The sequence below is a fragment of the Marmota marmota genome, unplaced genomic scaffold, assembly GCF_001458135.2.
Source record: "Marmota marmota marmota unplaced genomic scaffold, marMar, whole genome shotgun sequence".
Classification (NCBI taxonomy): Eukaryota; Metazoa; Chordata; class Mammalia; order Rodentia; family Sciuridae; genus Marmota; species Marmota marmota.
In genome coordinates this window covers 5599565-5616325 of record NW_026000283.1, presented here as the reverse complement: position 1 = coordinate 5616325, position 16761 = coordinate 5599565, and the positions used below count along the sequence as shown (strand labels likewise).

At 34.5% G+C, this 16761-nt stretch overlaps 1 protein-coding gene across 4 annotated transcripts in view; it reads right to left on the bottom strand.

The window, feature by feature from the left end:
* Tenm1 (teneurin transmembrane protein 1) overlaps positions 1-16761 on the bottom strand; it is a 796988-nt gene that overhangs the window by 762381 nt on the left and 17846 nt on the right. For 3 of the 4 annotated variants that reach the window (XM_015498499.2, XM_048797132.1, XM_048797133.1), the window contains exon 2: positions 15949-16015. The gene's annotated coding sequence lies outside the window, so the exon portion shown is untranslated. Of the gene's footprint in view, positions 1-2609; positions 2878-15948; positions 16016-16761 lie in introns of those variants that run through there. The other variant, XM_015498498.2, reaches the window with a different exon arrangement.

The following is a 16761-nucleotide window of genomic DNA, read 5'->3' as shown; positions in this document are numbered from 1 at the left end:
AAAAAACCAAAGGGCCAGAAAGTCATTCCTTCAGTTTACTCTTTTTTGTGCCATTTTCACTTTCTCTCTTTCTCTGAGATAATGCCTAAATTTTTATTCATTATTATAAAAGGTAACAGCAAGGGTGGTAATTCAAATCCTTCACATTATTTTCCCATGAAAATTTAGTTATATATTTTCATTTCAGTTGCAATAACTATGAAACCTTAAATAGGTTAATATTACTGAGTAAGATAAAAGGACAGGAGGTATTATCAAAGATTTGACGATGTTAATGTTGAGATAACCATTCCCATTAAGATTAGACACCAAATACCTCCCTCTGTGGACTAACCCATGGTGATGTTAGAAATGGAAAAGCTTATTATTTAAGTTAAGCATTGACTTTATTTCCTTCTTAAAATGCAAACAGCTTTGGGAGACTATCCCACTACTTAAGGTCCAAATGACTAAGTTTGTCTGTTCCTTGTCTTAGAGAAGAACTTATATTCATGGAGAAGAGAATATGCACAAAATAAGAGGATAAATGTAAAGTCCCTATTTGCTTGAAATTAACAGAAGATTTCTACCACTGGGACTTGAAAAGTACACAAGAAAAAGTCTAAATTCCAAACTGCCTGAATACACTTCTTGTATTCAAGCCTTAATACAATATAGTGTCAGTTGTCCACACTGCTGTCTACTGTTATGAGTTATAACAGCTCTGCCTCAGATGAAAACTTAGATTTTTTTCCTGCTTTAATTAGTCATAAAATTAGTTAAGACAATCTCAGCATTTCTAATACATATGTAAAAGAAAAGGACATAAATTACTGTCTTGAATATATAGGAAAATCAAAGAAGCTAATTCTGAAAATTTCAGGAGAGAAGGAATGTAATTCCACAAGTTCTTCTTGAGGATCATCTCTCCTAACCCATGGACTTTCTTACATTTAGAAAACACTTAAGAATATATGCCCTCTTGGGAAATAAATGAACTTGGAAGTTTAATAAGCTGGGAAGCTAACCTGCCATTCTAGTCCCTTCTTCAGAACTGCTTTCCCTAAATATCTTACAATATAATAATACCAGATGGTCCCTCATAGATTGCATGCCTTGGTATTTTACTTATTCTAATATATCAATCTTGAATGCACTTCCCCACCTTTTATGACAGATAGGTTTCTAGTAATTTTTCTAGACCTCGAGAAATTGTCATTATTTACTAGTATATTCTGATACATAAACCCTAAGATAGATGTTGTTTGTCTATAATTTCAAATCACTTCATATATACCTCTATTACTCTTCTTATTACATTATATTTTATATGAGCTATTTTGTGTATTTTTATATCCATTATACCCCAACTCCTTCACTGTAAACTCCTTGGGGGTAAAAATTATTCTTTATACACACTAATCTCTCTCCAACCCACCACAGTGTTTATCACAATAATAGGCACATAATGTGTGTTCTATTTATGTAGGGTAGATTGAATTAGAAAGTTGACATTAGAGGTCCAGAAAAGAAAAATTACCAAAATAACTCCTTCCCGTCAAATAGGACTTTGCTTTTCAGAAATGGTGTCCCAAGATCCAAATAACCAGAAACAATCATTTTATTGTAATTAAAGAAAGAGTCAGTTTCAGGACTCTAAAGGAGTAATTTCAGAGGAGGTGCTATGGTCTCAATGTTTATGTCCCCTCCTCCAAAATTCATATGTTGAAATTCTCCCAGGTTGAATGTTAGGAGATGTGGATTTTGGGAAGTGACTAGGTCATGAAGCATAGCCATCATGAATTGGACTAATGCCCTATAAAAGAGACTCCAGAAAGATTCCTTATCCTTCCATCATGTGATGACACAGTGAGAAGGTGCCATCAATGCCCACAAAGTAGACCTTTGTGAAACAGAAAGTGGTCCCTTACGTGACAGTTTGCTAGCACCTTGATCTTGGACCTCCCAGCTTCAAGAGCTGTGAGAGATCAATTACTACCATTCATAAGCCACACAGCTTATGGTACTTTTGTTATAGAATCCCAAAGACACTAAGAGGCCTGTATACTCTTTTATTTTTATCTACTGTATGACTCAGCCTCCCATGAAAAAAGGTTGCCTTTATTCACAAAGTAAATTCTTTCAACCTAGGTAATAAGGAATTAGCCTTTAATCCAAATCAATTAACAATTCTATGCACTTCATAATGTAACAGAGTCCATAAAGGAAATAGGAGAATTATAAGACATAGTGCTTATATTCAAGACTCTTGCAGTCTATTTGGGGAGACAATTACTAAGGCATAAAAAGAAAAAGAGAAAAATACATAAAAAGAATGAGGTAAACATGACTACATAAACATGCAAAATACTGCATTCTGACTATATAAATGCTGTAGGAATTAAAAAATCTGTGAATGTCAAGTTGGAATTATGAACCTTGGTATATTTCATGGGACTTAAAGTGTGGATAGAATTTAATAATGTAAAAAGAGTTGAAAGAGAGGCTGCCTTAAGACTTTAAAATGTCTCAAAGAATTCTAGACCATGCAAGGAAACTGAGAGCTGATTCAGCCTAAACTCCTCATCTTATCTGAGAAGAAATGAACCTTGATAGAGCAATTGACTTACCCACGGTCCCACTGTGGATGGGTGCAGTGCTGGGAGAGATCCTGCATTGCTCCTATCGCCTCCAGTTGTCTCCCACAACCTAGCTTAAATTACATAGATGCTGTTGTTTGTTTTCCATTTATGTCAGGGAAGATGATCTCAGATGCATAATTTCTCACTAGGAAAAAACGCCCTGTTAAAACATCCTCTAGACCAATTTTTAAAAGAGAAACTGGAAATGTTGACGGTATAATCATAAAAATTCGAATAAATCTATTGCATTTGAAAAGCAACAGAAAATGTCTTCTGAGGGGAAGGAGGCGTGAAACTAGAATAACATATCTATTATAGACTTTGTGTTATGGAGATGTGAGTTACGTCATCATGTATACAGAGAACAGGATTTCCCCTGAAATATAATTGAGCTTATTTTATGAATGAAATAGACTCATTTTCCCCAAAATTAACCAATGGTTTAAAAACTGGATTCCCCAGCAGAGACTACACTGATAATGGCTATCTAAAAGATTTCTTTCTTTTTTACATGCTGATCCTTGATATGAGACACCAATTTTAATTTATGTTCTGGCATCATCTGAGCTGCAAGAAATGGAGGGTACCGACATCTGGCTTGATAAACCACATAGCTGTAAGCAAGCTTATAAATTAAATTATTTAAGTATCCCCATTTAATTTTCAACATCTCTAAGGATAGGATGACAGACTGAAATGTGTCAAACCCAAAGAAACCAGCCCAAGCTCATCTCAAACACGACACTTAAAGTAATTCAATAATATTCCACATTTTACAGACATGAAAACACATTTTACCCCATCAATATAATTTGTGGTAGCCAAGCACAATCATGCCACGTTGTCCCACAAGAAGTATAATTTAGCATGAACATAAATTTTATTTAATTATTGCCTTAGATATATGACTATGTGAAAAAAAATCTCAACATGTTAGGTACAAACTCCTCAACAGAATATATTAGAGCAAATAAGGAAATTCATGAGATTTTCATTTTTCCTTTTTGAGATAGCACACTTCTATAACTGGCATTTATTCATTCATACATTCAATATACATTTGTTAAATACCTACAAGTGTGAGGTACGGTACAACATACTAGGTATTCATCAATGAGAGAGCCTATATCATCCCCATTGTCATGAACTTATTATCTCACCCTCCCTGGATAAAATATTCTTCTAAAGCATTGGAACTCATTAATTCAGGATCAACTTAGTTCATGAATGACAGGTATATAATACTGATCATGATGAAATATATACACCACACTACCAAAGAGATAAAGCACACGTGCAGGAAAAGACGGACTCCAAAAAGTCTAGTTCCAAAAGTGACTAGCTCATTGTTGCTGGAAGCAGGCGGTAACCTGTACTTCCATCAATCAAAAAACCAAAATAGACTGAATCCCTGCTATGAATAAGGCAATATGGTATGCTTTAGCATGGGATTAATAAGCAAGCTGTTAAACTGTCAAAACTATATGTAAACTCATGGTAGTGGTACAAAAATAAAAGAAGAAATGAAAGACATCATGAAACACTGATGGGCCATAATGACTTATTATATATGGAATGCAATGTACAAGAAAGGAAGCAAACAAAACCTTAAGGTTATAAGCCTAGGTAGCTAGGAGAATGATGGTATCCCTACAGAAACTAAGAAGGTGAACAGGAGATCCAACCTTGGAAATACATCATGCTTACCTGTAGAAACAATGAATTTCAAAGATCAGAATATCCAAGTGCACATGTGTATGGGAGGTTGGAAATATGGTGCCATTCCATGAATAATTATTATGAAATGTAATTTATACACAAAATAGCAATTAGAGTCATAAAGGTAATGATGGATCTTGATTATATCCATAATTTGAGCATAAGAAACAGAAAACAATCCATGAAGAAATGCCTATGTTCTTCACTCGCGGAAACTTTATGAGAAATGACCAACACTGACACAGAAAAGACAAACAGTTCTTCTTAGAATAGTATTATGAGTAGCAAAGGATAATGGCAAAGCAGAAAATGATGTTACTCAGTTCACTTTATGGCAGCTTGTGCTACTGCAAAATATACTTACTAGACTCATAATTTTACTGGGGTCACATTAGCTCCTTTAGTTGAGGTATCCACAATAAGAGCAGTATCTGTGGATGGGTCTGATATTTGCCTGCAGTATCTGAAGTCTACTTTAAGATTAAGATGTTTTATCTTAGGGATGCCCTTAGGAATACCTCAATTTGAGCAACCAAGTAAACAAACCAACAAAAAACAATGAATCAATACTTATAGAAAACAGAATTCTCCTGTTCATGGATTTAGTAACAAATGGAGACATAGGGAATAGTAGCTAAAAACACTCTGAATACTGGCCATATCACTTAGTTACTCTGTAACCTTAGCCAAATTACTTAACCTCTCTTAGCCTCAGTCTTCTAAACATGAAAATTGAAGATGAAAACTGTACAAATATCATAAAGTTATTGTAGGAATTCAAAGAGATAAAATCTTGTAAAATGAGGTGCACAGTACTTGGCACATAGTAATTGTTTGTGGCTCGCAAGATCACACACACAACTTGTCAATGAACAACACATAAAGAAGACTATATAAGGGGAAAAAGTGGGTTGGAAATTGAATTTTCTATTGTCTAAAATATGTCAGTCACATAGGTTTATCTATGTCCTCAAGATTTTGAAAAGTAGAAAGAGTAAAGTTAGCACTCATTTCTAAATATCTACTAAGTTTATTACATAAAAAACACAAACTCAAGTATGAGAAGAGAAAAATAAAAATTAAGAAAACATGATATCTTTTAAGGAATTAGACACAAGAGAATATTTTCATGTGGTTTGGCAAACTGGACATTTAAAATGATAAATTATTACTTAAGAATATTCTATATACAGTCCTCTTTACAATTTTAGTCACATCCAAAGATATTACCATTTGAGCAAATCTTATTAAGACACTGGGAGCAGCCATCAATGAATGTCATAGGTATACCAAATTATTCCAGGGCAATTTTATTTCTTTCTATGATAAAATGAGAAGTCACAGAGATAAAGGATAAGTGATAAAATAATTTTGATTTCTATAAGAAATTTTTACATAAATTCCATGACAGTCCCAAAGGTAGTGAGGAAAAAAGAGGCATAGACTGTATTTAGTAACCACATTATACTGGAGAGCCTCAACAAACCTGGAACAATACTAAGGATCAAATAATGGGAAAAGAAAACAGGAAATGATGTGTAGCAAAAAAAAATAGGGGAAAAAAAGAAGGAATAGAAGTAGGAAAAAGTAGTAATATGACAAATGTGCTCCATTAGGTACCTGTAAAGTACTTATCATGTGCTGGACACGAAATTAATTGCTGAAAAATTTGATAAATAATTATGTATTCATAATTCTACCAACATTGCTCACTTACCCTTTGGGTAGATACCCATGTACTTAAAAGAAGAAGCCTAGAGTGAATGATTTCTCAAGGTCCTCGACAGCTCAGTTATTCCATAGTTCCCTGTTTTACATTATTTTAAGAGATATTAACTAGAGGGAAAAACTGATGGAATTGTCAACACATCAGAATTCTATTTTCTATGTCATCACTTTCCATTTTAACTAAAAATATAAATAATAGGACTAATTTTTTAATAGCCAGTACTCATTTGGTAGATTTCTTGGAATTTGTGAACATTATGTACTTCATTCGATACTATACACATTAACAACTAGTATTATTCTTTAAACAGACCATTCATTTATGAGATAGCCCTGTTAGTAAGTTCTACTGTAAATCATTTGGTACACCAAACTCTGTGTTCCCATCAGTAATGAAGCAGGCATTTTTATTCAAATGTAGCAGGATGTTCAGCTCCCAGGATAATGATTAAGTGAGGATCTCCTTTTTTATTCTGCAGACAAAGCAGATACCATACTTACAGTTTAGGCTCTTGGGGACAAAAATATTAATGGAGGCCAAGATTTTCTCAGACTTTATGGAAATAACCTTTTATAAAGTTTGCATTCTATGTTCCCTTTCTATGGCAATTCTGATTTCTTTTTCCTGGGGTCAGAATATTCTTGACAGGCCTCCCACTCCCTTGCTGTTCTTTAATAGTACTGTGATTTCCTCACTTCTCTTTCTAATGAATATTTCATCTGTCTGAAGGAATGATCATTGTGTGTTTACCAAATGACAAAATGATTTACAAAAATGTACTTAACTGAAAATCAGCCTTTCTTAGAATTACCAAAGAGTCTTCTTTGAGCTCCTTCCTCCACCTCCTCAAACTACTGTCAGCAATAAAATGAATAATAACTTCATGTTCTCTTTTATGATTAAAACTATAATCTTGGTGCAAATTAGTGCTAATAGATGGTACTCACAGGCTATATCAGGGATGTAACTTGGATCAGGGTATGGCATAAGTACATCTTTAATTTTGTGCTCATAGACTGTATGAAAATATTAAAACATCAATCAAGGTGCTTTTGAACAAATCAGGGTATAAAATTAAAGAAAATTAAGGTAATTGAAAGCTCATATTATTTATATGAACTTATAACTGAAGGTTTACCTCATACACCATGTATTATTCCCAATCCATTTAACAAGGTGAACATATTCCAAACAAAAGTGGCCATCTATTACTCACAATGACACTAAGCCATGTCACTTAAAGTGCTTTGAAGTCCATATGCAGTAGTACAGATGAGTCTGGGACAAAATAAGTAACTGATGTGTTTTCAGAAAACAGCCATTTAAAGTCATATAAGTTGAATAGTTTCATCTGACATTTGTCAGGTATCCAGTGAAAATAGAATAATATTTGAAGGTCACCAATTCAACATCCGTTCTATAGAAAAGGCCCTCCCTACTTCAGATTGTGTAGCACACGGCAAGGGATTACATTTCCTCTTTATACTTATTTAAGAATTTTTGCCATTTTTTAATTCTTCTTTGCACTTTTGTTTTAAAAAAAGAATACATACTGATTCTCAATATGCTTTGGAAATATTGTAAGGCTGAAGAAATAGTGATTTCAAATTTATTACGGTGAGATGGGTGTCTAAAAAGCCAGGCTTTGCCTCACCCAAAAGACACATTGCTGCATTCAGATGTCAGGTTAGGAATATCATGGGATCAAAATAATATCCCTAAGGAAGAACTTCTCCTTAGACAGATTTTCCAAAATCCATAAAAGCCATTTCTATTAACTCCAATCCCATTTCCTAAGTATCCAGTATTGGACTTGTTGGTAAATATGGATACATTTCAGATCATAGCTTATCTGTATGTATTTAGCAAACTGCCTACACTTTCTTTTCAGTTTAGTGGTTGTTATTCTTTCTGTGTGTGTGAGTATATGTGTGTGTTTGGGCTAGAGGAATAAGTACCAACTGAGCAATGCTTCTATTTTCCTTGAAAGATCAGAGCTAAATGTTATAAGAAACTGAATTGAATATACAAGATAGTTTCATTATGAGCCTTGCAGATGGAAGCATATGAATGGCTGTCCTATCCCCAAATTACAAGTATGTAATCAGTCTCTAAGATGAGCAGACTCCAAAGGAAAATGAATGGCACTGTTAAGTATATCTTTTCACGGAAGTTTTTGGCAGTGAATGGTTGTAATTGACCAGCTTACCATATTTCTGCTCTCCACATTAAGATGACTCTACAGCTTCATGGAACTGTGACAAGTGAATTGAGAAATTTAATATATCAGTATATATATATATATATATATATATATATATATATATATATACATACACACACACATACTCACATATGCATACATATATCAACATAAATGTGTACATATGTGTATACATATATATATATATATATATATATATATATATATATATATATATATATATACACACGCACACACACACACATACATATGTGTGTATACATCTGTAAGGATATACTGTGAGCCAGAAAAGATCAACTTACCATTAAAACTGCTTCTTAAAAATAAATTTAAGCCTATCTAATCCTTTTTGCTAAATTCTAATAGCCCCTGTTTTATTCCTCATCTCACCACTGGATATAAGTATTTTATCTTTTTGTAAGATATTTTCTCTGTCTACACCAAACCTTAAAGTGTAGCTTATAACTTTGGTGAAAAATATGACCACTATTGAAATAAGCCAGAAAGGAAGGAAGAAAAGAAGGAAGGAAGGAAAGAAGGAAAGGAGGGAGGGGAAAGAGAGAACAGAAATAAAATGAAACTAGGAAAAATGAAAAAAATACAATCTATATAGTACTCCTTTACTCTCCCTTACTTAACAGCAATGGGTATTCTTCCATACTTTGGTTTTTCTTTTTGGTAAACCAGTAATATAGAGAAGGTTGGGTCAAGGCGAATTTAAAAATGAACATGTTTTGGATTCATTGATCTATACTACAAAAATGATTATTGTAAGCTATAAGCAAATTTAACACTCAGAAATCTTTATAGGATTGACTGCAAGCATACAGAAAGTTACTATATTAAATCTCAATCAAACCACATTTGGACATATATCTTGACTATACTTAGTTTTGCATAAAAAGGAGTCAAGGACCAAACTGAAACAAGGATATAAACTTTTGTTAAATTAAAAACAAACTCTAAAGCCTAATTATCTTTTCACGTTATCCCATTTAAATGTTCCATAGTTTCCCCAAACTTAACAGGCATAAAATGGAACCATTAGCCTCCCTTACCCCAGACCTATAATTTTACTTCCTGAATGTGAAAGGCACCAAGGCAGATAAATAAGGGTGGGGTGGAAATAGGAGAAGCTAGTACAGAAGTACAGGGTCAAGTTGTCCATAAGGCAGCCCAAGATCTGATCATGAATCTTTCTTTATCTTTTTTCTTTTTAATTGATCTTTTTAGATATACATTACAGTAGAATGTATTTTGGCACATTATACATACATGAAGTCTAACATATTCTAATTAGGATTTTATTCTTGTGGTTGTACACAATGCAGAGTTACTGTAGTCATGTTGTTTAAAGATTTTTTAGCTGCCCTGCCTTTGCTAGGGTGATGGACATTTTAGTTCAACTCAGTCTAAATTACTCTTAGTAATGCTGAATTGTATCACCATCTATCTAGTTTTCCAAAGCAAAAAACACTTCCCTTGATCCCCATATCTAATGATTGATCCATGTCTGTCACTCTACATAGTTAGTATATCTAAAATCATCTGGTCTTCAAACTATAGTCCCAGAACCAGTGGTGTCAGCATCTCCTGGGAATCTGTTAGAAATGTGAATTCTTGGGTCCCACCCCAGATCAACTGAAGCAGAAAGTCAGATGTACAATATAGCAATTTATGTCTCAATAAGCCCTGCAAGTAATTCTTATACAACACTCAAGTTTGAGAACCACTAATCAAATCTATCATTTTATCATCATCCACATTGCTAATTGCCTTCTGAGTCTTATCTTCCATGTGGCCCATAATAATAGTCTTGTGATTGGTTTCTGGTCTTGACTCTTCCAATCCATTTTCCACACTACAACCAGGGTGAACTCTCTTTGTCACAAAAGTGATTATTAAAATCCTAGCCAGGTGCAGTGGCACATACACGCCTGTAATCCCAGCAGCTTCGGAGGCTGATACAGGAGGATCAAGAGTTCAAAGCCAGCCTTAGCAACAATGAGGCGCTAAGCAACTCAGTGAGACCCTGTCTCTAAATAAAATATAAAATAGGGCTGGGGATGTGGCTCAGTGGTCGAGTATCCCTGAGTTCAATCCCCAGTTAAAAAAAAAAAATCCTTCCCTTGTTCCTCTTTGCCTATAGCAGGGGCTTTTAGACTGTGTTCCTAGAAGGACTTGTTTCTGTGGTTGCCCTTTGGCAAGACAGAGACTTAATGGGCAATATACCAAACTTGGAATTTCACAAGTGACATTTTAAAAACCACTGGCCATGGGAGAGGGAACAATAGAAGTTCAGTGGATTCTACAAAGGGGAATGAAGGGAAGGGAGGGGTTGAGTATAGGAAAGACAGTAGAATGAATCAGACAGAACTTTCCTATGTTCATATACAAAAACATGATCAGTGTAATTCCACATCATGTACAACCACAAGAATGGGATGCTAATTAGAATAAACTATACTGCATGTATGTATATGTCAAAATACACTGTACTGTGATGTAGACCTAAAAAGAACAAGTAAAAAGAAAAAAAAAAAAAAACAAACACTAGCCAACAGAAAAAAAAAAGATGCTGTTTAGTAGGACACAAACCATACAAGTCCTTCTACATGATCCTCAGCATACCTATCGCTTCTCATGCCTACCTTCTACTCATGCCAATCTGTATAAAACGATATGCAATTCCTCTGAGACACCAGGCTATTTGATATTTGTGCCATAGCTTCTTTTCCTTAGAAGATCTTCCTATCTCTATCATTTGTTCATCTGATAATACCAAACTATCATTTTCTACTTCCCTAGAGTCCACACTGGCTCTAATATTACCAGCATTACCTCTTCCATGAAGCCTTTCTGATACGTGCTTCTCATTCCCCGACTAGATAACATTGATAGACTCCTTTGTGCCATTACTATAGCAATAATAGTAATGGGAGTAATATATAGTATTCAATGAGAATATACTATATTCTATGGCGGGCATTGTGCAAAGTTCCTTATGGGTCATGTATATGCCACTTTAAATCTTACAACACAATGATGTAACAGGTAAAAATTTTATCTCCATTTTAGAGCTGGAGAGACTGAAGTTTAACTATTTTACTTAATCTACTTGCCCAAGTTGTACAGCCAATATGCAGCAGCACTAGATCTTCTCATGTACTTAACCCCCAAAGCATATGCACTTAACTTCTATAGCCCAAAGATCAAGCTGGTAACACGTCAGTCATGTAAACATGGAATAAGAAAATAAGGAGTGGCAGGTTCTATGGAATCACAAAGGACAAGGGAGGAGAGAAGAGGAAGAAAGGAGGGTAGGAACAATCCTGAGTTATAAACAAAACATTTCTTTAGACTAGTCCTGAGCAGAAGGCCAGTAGCTTGAGACTTCTGTTTCACACTATATGTAATTCTCAGTATTTTGCTTGTCATAAAACATAAGTCAGGATGATCTGTTGTAATAGTACTACCTGTATCTTTTTCACTACTTCAGACACCCCATGAAAGAAGGAAGGAAAAGTTTTACTTCTCATCTATATCCGAGACATGAAACAAAAGAGATGCAGGGCAAGGGAGAAGGGAGGAAGGAGCACAAGTGGCCCACAGGAGAGGAAAAGAAGCCTAAGTACTCTCTGAAACTGGGAACAGGAGTGAGAGAAGTTTTAAAGTTTTTCAGGGACATCACAAATGGCTGTAATTCATATGGAAGGACCTGTTACATATATCCAGAAAAAAATGGTCACTGGACAGATATCTCATGATTTGAACCATACCTTTCAGCTATCATGCCTGGCTGAAAACTAGACACTTCTCAAATTTTCTGTACTGGATAAACTTCAGTGTACTAATTTTCTATTGCTGCTATAGTAAATTACCACAAATTTGATGGCATAAAGCAACACAGATTTATCTTAGAGTTCTGGAGGTCAGAAATCTGACATGGGTCTTGATAAGCCAAAATCAGGATGTCAGCAAGGTAGAATTCTTTCCCAGAGGCTCCAGGGGAAATCTGTGGTCTTGCCTTTTCAAACTTCTAAAAGCTACCCATACTCCTTGTCCTCTTCCTTCATCTTCAAAGGCAAAAATGTCAGTTCGAGTTCTTCTCATGTTGCCATCTCTCTGCTTCTCTCTTTTCTGTTTCCTCCTTCTACTTTAAGACCCTTGTGATTACATAGGTCCCACCTAGATAACCAGAATAATCTTCCTATCTTGAGGCCAGCTGATTAGTAACTTTAATTCCATATACCTCATTAATTAATCTTTTCCATGTAATACAACATATTCACAAGTACTCTGCCTACCATAACCAACAATACCTATAAATTTTTTGAGTGGGGGACTATTTTAGATTATATATAACATTGCCCTACCAAGTAGGTTTTGATAGATGAATCTTTCTCATTTACCTTTTTTTCCCAGCTGTGGTACTGGAGATGGATCCTAGGGCCTCATGCATGCTAGGCAAACACTCCAGCACTGAGCTATGTCCCCAGCCCTAAATATTTCTCATTAGAAAAATAAATGCCATGAGCAAATGAATTCATATGGCTGCACACCTACAAGATTGATTATTTTATTTCTCTGTGTATAGGTCAATCCTCAACTTTCTACCATGAACTTTGGAGTGAGGACCATGTACCCTAATGGATTTTATTCCCCTACATCTAGTACAATGCCTGCCACCTTGTAGAGACAATGTCTGTCATAGTAATAAATGCATGAACACTGCTTCATCTGTAAAAGAACATTTGTCAAGCCATATTTGTAACTTAGTTCAGAACTGTGGAGATTTCATAAAATTAACCTAAGGCTTTAAAGGGGGGAATCTCAACATACACTATATCAAAAATCCACTTAAAATAGATGTCAGAGGCATTTTTTATTATTTCCAAATTGGATCATCCATCAGTGGAATATGAAGCAAAAGAAAAGGAACTGCTCCCTCAAACCACATGAATTCTTACTTACATTTCCTTTTAAATCAGTAAGGTGAGAGTCACTTCCAAAATACTATGATTCATGAACTTCATTTACCACTCCCTCTTTTGGTTTGATCAGAATAGCCATCTTTATATAGTGCTAGAATTGTTGATATTTTATTGCATTGCCACATCTCATTATTATGTATTAAATGCTATTATTTATGGCCACTACTTAATCTGATGTGAGACAGAAAAAAAATTATTGAAAGCTTGGCACCTCAAGAATAGGCATTTTATAGGGATGAAGGACTGACTAGGAAGAGTCAATGGTCCTTCATCTGCCCCTCAGATCGTTAACTCCAAGTGGTTATTTGCTCCCAGACACTGTCCTGTGCCCAGGTTGTTATTGCTGTGATATGTAGATGAAGGAGAATATATTTTAAATGCTTTAATGCAAATTCAATGCTCATGAAGGGTGCCAGATTGAAAGCACTGGAGTCTGAAGTCATCGGGTTATGCACTTGGCTAGTTCCAAGGCACAGAGAAATGCTTGACCTTGCAAGAGAGTAGAAAGAGTTTGCTGAACTTTAAGAGACTGTAAGTGGAGCAGCATGGAAGTATCTCCCAGTTAAGCATTTTTATCAAGGAAGAAAACTTGAAATGACTAGCTAAACTTAGACTTCAATCTATTTAGTATAATACCAGTACTGGCATATGAGGGGGTGGAAGAGTGGGTGGTAGTGGTGTTAGGATACACAATTGCTTTAAGTCAAAGAAAAATAAATGTCCTTTTACCAACTCAGAAAACCACTGAAATAAGCTGCAATCTTTAAAAGAACTAGTGCGTATGTTCCAATTCAATCACCCATCTTGATTCCTGAGAAAAATCCTTAATTTTCTAAAAACTATAGAATATTTGAGCAGGAAGAAAATTAGAACTACCCAACCCAAAGATTTTAGTGTATATAGGAGAAAACTAAGGCTCAGAGAGGAGAAGTGTGCCAAGGGAGTAACATATTACAAATATAAGGCTGAGAGTAGAGCCCAGGCTTTCTGATTGACAGGCAAGAATTTTTCTATTATGCCATGTTGTCTCTAAAGAAGGAAAACTAGCTGCTGTCTGAACCTTTTAAATATTCAGTATTATTTATTTTTTATAAGTGTGCATTCTTGGGGCCTGTCAGGAATTTTCCCCTCCATTCTGTTCTATTCATTCACATTTGCTAAGATCTGTCACACATTTAAACTTTCTTAGTTTGAAAAATATCCTGCAGTTAGTATCAAGCAACAGAAAAACTCATAATTCCAAAATCAAGAAAACTATTTTCACAAAAGACTCAATATCTGAAAATCTTGGCTTCCTTCCTCCATAAATTTCTATGATCTTATTTTTTGTTTTGAAGTGATATGAATTATTATCCTCTTAAAAACCGAACCTCTGGAAGAATGACAAATAAAACTATGTATAGTAAAGTTAAAAGTGAGACACATATTTTAAATTCCCATTACAGACTAATTTGAATTGGAACTCAATTAATGAAATCCTTAATGAGATTTTTAAAAGATTTATTTTTTTAATTAATATTTATTTCTTAGTTGTAGTTGGACACAATACCTTTATTTTATTAATTTATTTTTATGTGGTGCTGAGGATCGAACCCAGGGCCTCACATGTGCTAGGCAAGTGCTCTACTCCTAAGCCACAGCCCCAGCCCCACTCAATGAGATATTTTTAGAATATTTTTCAACAGGCAATGTAAAGTCTAAGAATTTTTATTTTTAAATCTACTTCCATATTTTGCACTTAAAGAAAGTATCAAGTGATGCCAAACAACCAACTTTCCACAAATTCAGATCATCCTTTGACTTTATTATAACTTAGAATATGAATTCATATTTGATCAATGATGCATAGTACTGCCAAATGTAGGAACCAAATAGTGAAAAAATTCCCTCTTTACTACCAATTAAATATTGACAAATATTCTTAATAAGAATTAAAACCAAAGAGAGAGATTCCCCATCTTGCCATGTTTTCTTACATCTTACATCTGAGAGAAGTCTGACTATAGAAGAAAACACATTTCCAATATTCCAGTTGAATTCTATCTTCATTGGCACATTTACCAAGAGATAAGGCACAGCACCTTTTTCCTGATAGTTGCTTAATAAATATTTATTGGGCATATAAATGAATAGGTGAAAGAACAAAAGGATAAATAAATTAATGCAAAATCTGTGTCAATATCAATATTTTACTGTGACTTTCCTAAAAAATCAAAGACAGATATTTCCTTGGTAAATTTTCTGAGTAGAAACATTTGTTCCATTGATATGGAGAAATGTCATATTTATTTGTACTCAGTGAAAACTACTAAATAGTTTTGCAAACATTCTCACTAGCCATTGTTATTCCTTCACACTCTGAAGATGGTTCCATTAGTCAAGGAGTGTCCTGGTTTTAATATCTGTACATGAAAAAGGCACATAATTATTCAAACATATAGGACAGCCTGCATATTTGGTTTTGCAAAGATAATTATGGGGTATAGGCACAATCTTATCTATGACATGTACAAATAGATGGCAAGAAGTTTAAAACAATGCATTTCATTTACATAAAACTCAATAAATATAAGATAATACCAGTGAAATTATCTATTCTTTTCACATTATATAGCTATATGTTTAATTTCCAAAGTAAAGTTCAGTGCAGAATGCACATACCTTGATAGATCCAGAAGTTAAGGTAATCAAAAACGAGACAGCTGAATAACGGTCACCCTTGTAGTTCCTGTAAACAAATTAAGCCAAATTATCCTTCAAACATATGTACAAACAAGTCCAGAGTAAACCTTATATTAAGGGAGGAGAGGAAATACATGTAGCATGGGCATGTGAGATGAGTGTATTGACTATACAAAAATTCCATTTTGTGATTCATAAGGGATGAAAAGTCGGCTTTTTAAAAAGTTCTGCTTGTAACTACAAACAATTATATTAACTATGCTGCTATTAAAGAATTTCCGTTTTTCTGCAGGTGAATGAAACCCAGGGCTTCAGGCATGCTAGGCAAGCTCCTACCACTGAACCACATCCACATTCTCAAAGATTTCCTTATTTGTAGCACAGTATACCTTGAAGAGTGTGGAACTCTTGCCTGCTCCACATTCTCCCAACAAAACACTATCCAATATTCATTCAACATACTACTCATTTTGAGATGAAATGTCCATGATTTCAAGATGTTTATAGCAATGTAAAGTGCATACCAATTGTAATTTCTTACATTAATATTGTCCTTTAGGCTGGGGCTGTATAGCTCAGTGGCAAAACACTTGCTTAGCCTGAGGCACTGGGTTCTATCCTTAGCCCTCATAAAAATAAACAAATAAAATAAAGGCATACTGTCCCTCAACAACTACAAAATTTTAAAAATATATAGTCCTTTATAGTTTACAGAAAACAATCGTATACATTTCATTTATTTCTCAAAACAACTCTGTTATACAATTAGGAAACTGAGACCCAGAAATGTTA